General features: G+C 45.6%; 1 protein-coding gene across 2 annotated transcripts in view; it reads left to right on the top strand.

The window, feature by feature from the left end:
• Nucleotides 1-8890, top strand: part of LOC309376195 (transmembrane protein 229b-like) — a 35741-nt gene that overhangs the window by 21541 nt on the left and 5310 nt on the right. The window contains exon 1 of one of the 2 annotated variants that reach the window (XM_081922456.1): nucleotides 4793-5435. The exons of the other annotated variant lie outside the window; for it this stretch is intronic. The gene's annotated coding sequence lies outside the window, so the exon portion shown is untranslated. Of the gene's footprint in view, nucleotides 1-4792; nucleotides 5436-8890 lie in introns of those variants that run through there. 2 annotated transcript variants of the gene reach the window in all.

Genomic DNA, 8890 nt, shown 5'->3' with positions numbered 1-8890 from the left:
GTGCTGACCTTTAAAGTCCTCAACGGCCTCCCCCTCCCAGTATACCTGAAGGAGTGTCTCCACCCCCATCGTTCTGCCTGGACACTGAGGTCCACCTCCAAGGGCCTTCTGGCGGTTCCCTCAGTGCGAGAAGCCAAGTTACAGAGAACCAGGCAGAGGGCCTTCTCGGTGGTGGCGCCCGCCCTGTGGAACGCCCTCCCATCAGATGTCAAAGAGATAAACAACTACCTGACATTCAGAAGACATCTGAAGGCAGCCCTGTTCAGGGAAGTTTTTAATGTGTGACATTTTAATGTGTTTTTAAGCTTTGTTGGAAGCTGCCTAGAGTGGCTGGGGAAACCCAGCCAGGTGGGTGGGGTAATAATAATAATAATAATAATAATAATAATAATTTATTATTTATACCCCGCCCATCTGGCTGAGTTTCCCCAGCCACTCTGGGCAGCTCCCAATCGAGTGTTATAAACAATACAGCATTAAATATTAAAAACTTCCCAAAATAGTGGTGCCTTCAGATGTCTTTTAAAGATAGGATAGCTGCTTATTTCTGACAGGAGGACGTTCCACAGGGCGGGCGCCAGTACCAAGAAGTCTCTCTGCCTGATTCCCTGTAACCTCACTTCTCACAATGAGGGAACCTCCAGAAAGCCCTCGACGCTGGGTATAAATAATAATAATAATAATAATAATAATAATAATAATAATAATAATAATAATTTGCACTTCCGCCATGGGCAGCCTCCAGTTCCTTCTCGTAGGAGCTCTTGAAGCCACGTTGGAGGAGGGGGGTTTGGAGTGGCTCAGGACCACCCCCCATCCTGCCTGGGCCCTTGGTCAGTCCAGCCCTCCATCCTCTCAGGTCAACAGCGTCACTGCACAACCAGGTCCAGGGATCAATGTTTGGGCCTTTCTGACTCACACCAGAAAATTCACAGGGGAACCTTATGGTATTACCTGGAAAAGGGGAGAGAAATGTCCCATGGGTGCTGGCTGCAATTGTTTGAAGGGGTAAGGCAGGCATAGGCAAACTCGGCCCTCCAGATGTTTGGGGACTACAACTCCCATGATCCCTAGCTTACAGGACCAGTGGTCAGAGATGATGGGAATTGTAGTCCCAAAACATCTGGAGGGCTGAGTATGGGGATACCTGGGGTAAGGGGTAGAGGTGGCAATCAAAAAACCCAAATGAAACACACCTGACTGAAAATCCGGACTGTTTGCAGTAAGGAAAGTGACAGGGGGAAGCGTGAAATAACGCCTGCTTTGATGCAACGTCATCTAAAATATCCCCACAAACAAATCAGTGCAAGTGCTCAATAAGCAGGTCATCTGGAAGCGTCCTCCCTCAACCCAAGCCTACATTTAAAAATAAAATCAGAAAGTCTAAAGGGCTCGAGGATGAGTGAGTTCGACAAACAGGCTGCCTGTGCTTCATCAGCCATCCAGCAGAGGGAGCTGTTGCTGCACTTTGAGAGCAGGTGAGGTGGTCCAGCGATGATGCGTTTTGCAGGACTGGGAAGTTTTGCAAGCGCTGCAAAAAAAGTTGCTTTATTTCATTTGCAGAGTCATGCTCTCTTGGCTTGCAGCTTCCACAGGCAACTTGAGCACACAGGCCAGGAAAACAGACACATTCCACCCCTCCCCCCACCCCTTTTAACCCTGCACGTAGCCAGGACTTTTGCATATCAAATCTGCATTTTCGGAGCAGAAGGAAAAGAGTAGCATTGTGACCCAGAAGCAGGAAAACACACATTTCAGGAATTTGGAGTGCCGGGTTGCCACTGGGCGGAGCGCTGCAACAGGAGAGACTGAGCGCAATTAGAACACAGTGGTACCTCGGGTTAAGAACTTAATTCGTTCAGGAGGTCCGTTCTTAACCTGAAACTGTTCTTAACCTGAAGCACCACTTTAGCTAATGGGGCCTCCCGCTGCCACCGCACTGCCAAAGTTCTCATCCTGAAGCAAAGTTCTTAACCCGAGGTAATATTTCTGGGTTAGTGGAGTCTGTAACCTGAAGCATCTGTAACCCAAGGTACCGCTATTGTTGTTGTTTAGCTGTTTTGTCATGTCCGCCTCTTCGTGACCCCCTGGACCAGAGCACGCCAGGCCCTCCTGTCTTCCACTGCCTCCCGCAGTTTGGTCCAACTCATGCTGGTAGCTTCCAGAACACTGTCCCACCATCTCGTCCTCTGTCGTCCCCTTCTCCTTGTGCCCTCCATCTTTCCCAACATCAGGGTCTTTTCCAGGGAGTCTTCTCTTCTCATGAGGTGGCCAAAGTCTTCGAGCCTCAGCTTCAGGATCTGTCCTTCCAGTGAGCACTCAGGGCTGATTTCCTTCAGAATGGAGAGGTTTGATCTTCTTGCAGTCCATGGGACTCTCAAGAGTCTCCTCCAGCAGCTGAATTCAAAAGCATCTATTCTTCGGCGATCAGCCTTCTTGATGGTCCAGCTCTCACTTCCATACATCACTACTGGGAAAACCATGGCTTTAACTATACGGACCTTTGTCGGCAAGGTGATGTCTCTGCTTTTTCAGATGCTGTCTAGGTTTGTCATTGCTTTTCTCCCAAGAAGCAGGCGTCTTTTAATTTCGTGACTGCTGTCACCATCTGCAGTGATCATTGAGCCCAAGAAAGTAAAATCTCTCACTGCCTCCATTTCTTCCCCTTATAATAATTATAATTATGATTAATTGGGTTCTGATTATGAGCTTCCCAGAAGAGGCATCTGGTCGGCCGCTGTGAGAAGAGGATACTGGACCAGGTGGGCCACAGAGACCTGATGCTGTAAGCCTCTTTCTGTGTTCTTGTGACTTCAGTGTGAGGCACAGCTATGGAAATGTAAATTGCACAAAAACACACAAACCCCAGACTCTCCAAGCATCCCTATTTTCCAGTGACAGTCCCGGATTTACGGAAGCCGTCCTGGTTTTTGATTTGATCCTGGAATGTCCCACTGTTCATTAGGACATCCCTATTTTCATCAAATAAATGTTGGAGGATATAGAGTTATGGGACCTCCCTATCCAAGGAGATACCGCATTTTTCGCTCCATAAGATGCACCAGACCACAAGACGCACCTAGTTTTCGGAGGAGGAAAACAAGAAAAAAAATATTCTGAATCTCAGAAGCCAGAACAGCAAGAGGGATCGCTATGCAGTGAAAGCAGCAATCCTCTTGCTGTTCTGGCTTCTGGGATAGCTGCGCAGCCTGCATTCACTCCATAAGACCCACACACATTTCCCCTTTCTTTTTAGGAGGGGAAAAGTGAGTCTTATAGAGCAAAAAATACGGACTAGCAACCTTTAGAAGTCATCTGAAGGCAGCCCTGTATAGGGAAGTTTTTAAATGTTTGATTTTGTGTTTATATATGTTGGGAGAGTGGCTGGGGCAAACCAGTCAGATGGGTGAGGTATTATTATTATAATAATAATATAATATAATATAATATATTATATTATATTATATTATATTATATTATATTATATTAATTATATTAGTATATTATATTATATTATATTATATTATATTATATTATATTATATTATATTATATTATATAGAGGTAAAGGGACCCGTGACCATTAGGTCCAGTTGGGACCAACTCTGGGGTTGCGGCGCTCATCTCGCTTTATTGGCCAAGGTAGCCGGTGTACAGCTTCCGGGTCATGTGGCCTGCATGACTAAGCCGCTTCTGGCGAACCAGAGCAGCGCACGGAAACGCCATTTACCTTCCCGCCGGAGCGGTACCTATTTATTTACTTGCACTTTGACGTGCTTTCAAACTGCTAGGTTGGCAGGAGCAGGGACCGAGCAACGGGAGCTCACCCCGTCATGGGGATTCGAACCGCCAACCTTTTGATCGGCAAGTCCTAGGCTCTGTGGCTTAACCCACAGCGCCACCCGCGTCCTTTTTTATTATATAGGACATCCCTATTTTTGTCAGGAAAATGTTGGAGGGTGTCAAACCCAGTGAAGTACTGTATACTTTGTCCAAGCCTGAGTGTTGGCTTATTTGAATCTATAGCAGATGTTTCAGGGAGATTTGGAGTGGGGGCAAGTTCCCGTTCATTCATCTTGGAGCTCTTCCCACTTTTTAAAGGAGAACAAAAGGTATTTCTTAAAAGGGGGAGGGAAATCCCATCGCCTGCCATGTACTGCAAGGCTGCGGGAGTTTCTCAAGCCCTCTCCCCAAAGCCTTTCTGCCCTGCTCCACCATCACCAAGGCATAATTTCGTGGGAACTGCCCAAGCTCACACAGCCCAACAGGCTGCCTGGGAGAGGAAGGGTTAAACAGAGCAACCCCTCTCACCTGACCCAAGTCTATGGATAATAATAATAATAATAATAATAATAATAATAATAATAATAATAAAAAATTATTATTTAGACCCCGTCCATCTGGCTGGGCTTCCCCAGCTACTCTGGGCGGCTTCCAACAAAATATTAAAATACAGTAATGCATCAAATATTAAAAGCTTCCCTAAACAGGGCTGCCTTCAGATGTCTTCTAACAGTCTGGTAGTTGTTGTTCTGGTAGCTGAGGCTCCAAGACTTTGGCCACCTCCTGAGAAGAGAAGACTCCCTGGAAAAGACCCTGATGTTGGGAAAGATGGAGGGCAGAAGGAGAAGGGACAACAGAGGACGAGATGGTGGGACAGTGTTCTCGAAGCTAAAAACTTGAGTCTGACCAAACTGTGGGAGACAGTGGAAGACGGGAGTGGCTGGCGTGCTCTGGTCCAGGGGGTCACGAAGAGGCGAACATGACTAAACAACTAAACAACAACAACAGACTCCTTAAGTGGGTCCCCCATCTATAGGAGAAAACAGCAGAGGCCAACCAGAGAATATTGTTCCCCCCATAAGAGAATAAGGGCAGGTTTTCGTTTAATACGCCCTCCTCGCTGAGCCTTCAATCAGATATCACCCTTCTGAGATACATAATTCCTAGGGATTCCTTCCGCTGTCTAATTTCCAAGCAGGGATGAATATTCCAGGTTTAGGCAGCCAATGTTCTGGCCATCCAGGAAGACCTGGAGCCCAACTTGGCTTTCCTCCCCTGAGTTTTAAGTTTGCTAACATGTTTACACGGAGGCGCCCAAAGGAGTGGAGCAAAAAAATTGCCCCTCCCTGCAAAACACGTCTAATTATCCCCCTAATTATCAGCAGGTGCCTTTGAAATGGTGTGGAAAGCGAAGCCTCCGTGGGAGGAAGTCACACACCCACAAATCGGGGCGTGGAACGGGAACATCTCACCTCACTGCTCCAACCACTAGGCATCATTCCCTTCCAGACCCGGGAAGACGTCCTAGGAGTTCTCTGCCTCTGAGAAGTCCCTGTTTCCCTTCAAGACCGATGTGGTCCATTTAGAAATATACGAAAACATAGAAATATTGGAGGCAAAGGAAGACCATTGGGGGAAACCAGCGATTCTGGGGTAAGTAGCTCGCTTTTGGACTGTTTGCATGGGAGGCGGCAGAATGTGCGGCAGGGTCTGAAACTGACCGATTGATTTCTGTACCGCTTAATATATTATAAGCATCCCTAAGTGGTGTATAGGGAACTGAAGCAAGCGACAGGCAGCTTGCACAAAATATTGCAGAGATATGCTGTCACATATAAAAATGTAACAAAGTTAATAATAATAATAATATATAAATCAATATCCATTCATTTTTCCCTGTTTAGGGAACCTTTTAATGTTTAATAGATTATTGTAATTTAGTGTTCTGTTGGAAGCCGCCCAGAGTGGCAGGCTATAAATTATTATTATTATTATTATTATTATTATTATTATTATTATTATTATTATTATCCTTCTGACCCAACCTCCCTCTCAGCCTCCAGATTCTCTCATCATCATCATCATTTAGTCTCTAAACATTCCTTCCAGTAGCACCTTAAAGACCAACTAAGTTAGTTCTTGGTATGAGCTTTCGTGTGCATGCACACTTCTTCAGATACACTGAAACAGAAGTCTTCAGTGTATCTGAAGAAGTGTGCATGCACACGAAAGCTCATACCAAGAACTAACTTAGTTGGTCTTTAAGGTGCTACTGGAAGGAATTTTTTTATTTTGTTTTGACTATGGCAGACCAACACGGCTACCTATCTGTCTCTAAACATTGTTCCTGCTGGCTGGTGGGGCTGATGGGACCAAACCCTGACCTCAAAGAATCATAGACTTGTCGGAAGGGACACCCAGGGATCATCCAGCCCAACTCACTGGATTGCAGGGCAAAAGAATCCCTGACAGATGGCCAGCCAACCTCTGATTAAAAACCTCAACATGCCTTTGTGTGAATATTCTTCAAGATGAATAGGGAGAGGGGTATTTTATTTTATTTTTAAGTGCATTTTAGGTAACGCCATGTGGTCTGGTAACTTGAATTGCTACTCCGGCCAAATGAATGCCGTTGGCAGCAGGTTTAAGAAGCAGACAAATGAGCAATTGCCCATACATTGAATGCTCAGCCTTAAGATGCAATGATAGTCGCTGTTTTTGATGCCTTTAAAAGAGGATAGGACAAAGTCACAGAGGAGAGAGAGAAATATATATCCTTCGATGGCTAGTGATAGGGCAGAGTGGAGCCTCCATGCTCTGAGGGAGTCTATCTGTGAATGCCCAATCCTGGCAGCTGGGAATGGAAAGGACTGTTTCCTGCTTATGGGCTCTCCTTAAACCACTGAGCCTCTTGGGCTTGCGGATCGGAAGGTCGGCGGTTCGAATCCCCGCGACGGGGTGAGCTCCCGTTGCTCGGTCCCTGCTCCTGCCAACCTAGCAGTTCGAAAGCACATCAGTGCAAGTAGATAAATAGGTACTGCTCCAGCGGGAAGGAAAACAGCATTTCCATGATCTCTGGTTTCCATCACAGTGTCCCTTTGCACCAGAAGTGATTTTGTCATGCTGGCCACATGACCCGGAAAGCTGTCAGTTCCCTCGGCCTGAAAGCGAGATGAGCGCCGCAACCCCAGAGTCGCCTTGGACTGGACTTAACCGTCCAGTTGTCCCTTTACCTTTTTTTGTGTAGCCACAGCTGGAAACAGAGTCCTGGGCTGTGATTTGAGCGAGCTCCCTACACGTTCTTCTGAATTGCAGCTGGTGGGAAATCCTGGGGAACCTGTCTGAGGCAGCACCACCTAGACTGGATTAGGCAACAGAGTTGTTAGAGCAGTCGAATGGGTGAGGCAACTGTGCAAGCTGGGCAGTAACCAGGAGGAACCCACAGCTTTCGTGTTTCAGTAATGGCAAAACAGCATGCTTCTAGCCCTCAAGGTTGCAACAATCACGTTGCAAAACATGGCGATGTGCAGATCCGAGAGTGAGCAGGGCTTTATTTTATTTTATTATAATTTTTAAAATATATACAGTGGTCCCTCGGGTTAAGTACTTAATTCGTTCCGGAGGTCCGTACTTAACCTGAAACTGTTCTTAACCTGAAGCACCACTTTAGCTAATGGGGCCTCCTGCTGCTGCTGCGCCGCCGGAGCACAATTTCTGTTCTCATCCTGAAGCAAAGTTCTTAACCTGAAGCACTATTTCTGGGTTAGCAGAGTCTGTAACCTGAAGCGCATGTAACCCAAGGTACCACTGTATATATATTATTTTTTAGGTAAAGGTAAAGGGACCCCTGACCATTAGGTCCAGTCATTGCCGACTCTGGGGTTGCGGCCCTCATCTTGCTTTATTGGCCAACGGAGCCGGCGTACAGCTTCCGGGTCATATGGCCAGCATGACTAAGCTGCTTCTGGCGAACCAGAGCAGCGCATGGAAACGCCGTTTACCTTCCTGCCGGAGCGGTACCTATTTATCTACTTGCACTTTGACGTGCTTTAGAACTGCTCGGTTGGCAGGAGCAGGGACTGAGCAACAGGAGCTCACCCCGTGGTGGGGATTCGAACCACCGACCTTCTGATCGGCAAGTCCTAGGCTCTGTGGTTTAATCCACAGCGCCACCTGTGTCCCTATATTATTTTTTACCAACCACCAAAACACAAACAGTGAAACCCACCAGGCGGCTGATACATTGGGTATACAATATTCAATAATATACATATTCAATAATAACGTACTCAAATTAACCATATGTACACTTCTATATACCTTAACACTCCTCCTTCCCCAAGGTTTATTTAACTTTTAACATTTTAATTGCCCCAAATTGTTCAAACCTACTCACATAATTCAATATCTTCTCCAACCAATCCTCCTCCTTCTCACAGACCTTAAACCCTTTCATTCTATGTATCTTCACAGTTAGGTATTCTAAAATTATAATATTATTCAGTTTTTTCCTCCATTGGTTCACCCCTAGCTCTTCTGCTTTTTTCCAATTACTCGCTATAACATATCTGGCTGCAATTACCATCAATTTTACCCATTTGCATTCCTCTTTTGTTTCTAGCTTGGTGCTACTCAGGGTAATTTAGTTATTTCCACGTTCCTTCTCACTATTCCCGATATGGGAGCGGGGCTTTATATGCCGCACCGTAGCTCTTCTCCAACTTTCCAGATGTTCTGGACTACAACTCCCATCAGCCCGAGCCAGCAGGGGCTGATGGGACTTGTAGTCCTCAAATCCCGCTTGTGGGTTTTCTAGCCAGGCATCTGGCCAGCCATTGTGCGAAATATTTCGGCCTGATCCAGCAAATTCCTTTCTTTTTTAAAAAAAGATATTTATTTAAGTTTCAAAAATTATATAAAAACAAAACAATAATACAAACAAAACACAAACAAAAACAAGTATAATTTCAATCCCTTATTTTCTTATAACTTACTTCCCCGACCTCCTCATACCTCCCCTTTCTGTATTCCAGTTTCTAATTATTAATTCAGCAAATCCTCTCCCTTATTTTTCATTTGATTTTTAACCTTTCTTTTCTTTTTACTTA

The sequence above is a fragment of the Podarcis melisellensis genome (genome assembly GCF_964234715.1).
Source record: "Podarcis melisellensis genome assembly, chromosome: 8".
Lineage (NCBI taxonomy): Eukaryota > Metazoa > Chordata > Lepidosauria > Squamata > Lacertidae > Podarcis > Podarcis melisellensis.
The sequence above is the reverse complement of the archived record's forward strand: the minus strand, read 5'-3'. Positions and strand labels throughout refer to the sequence as shown.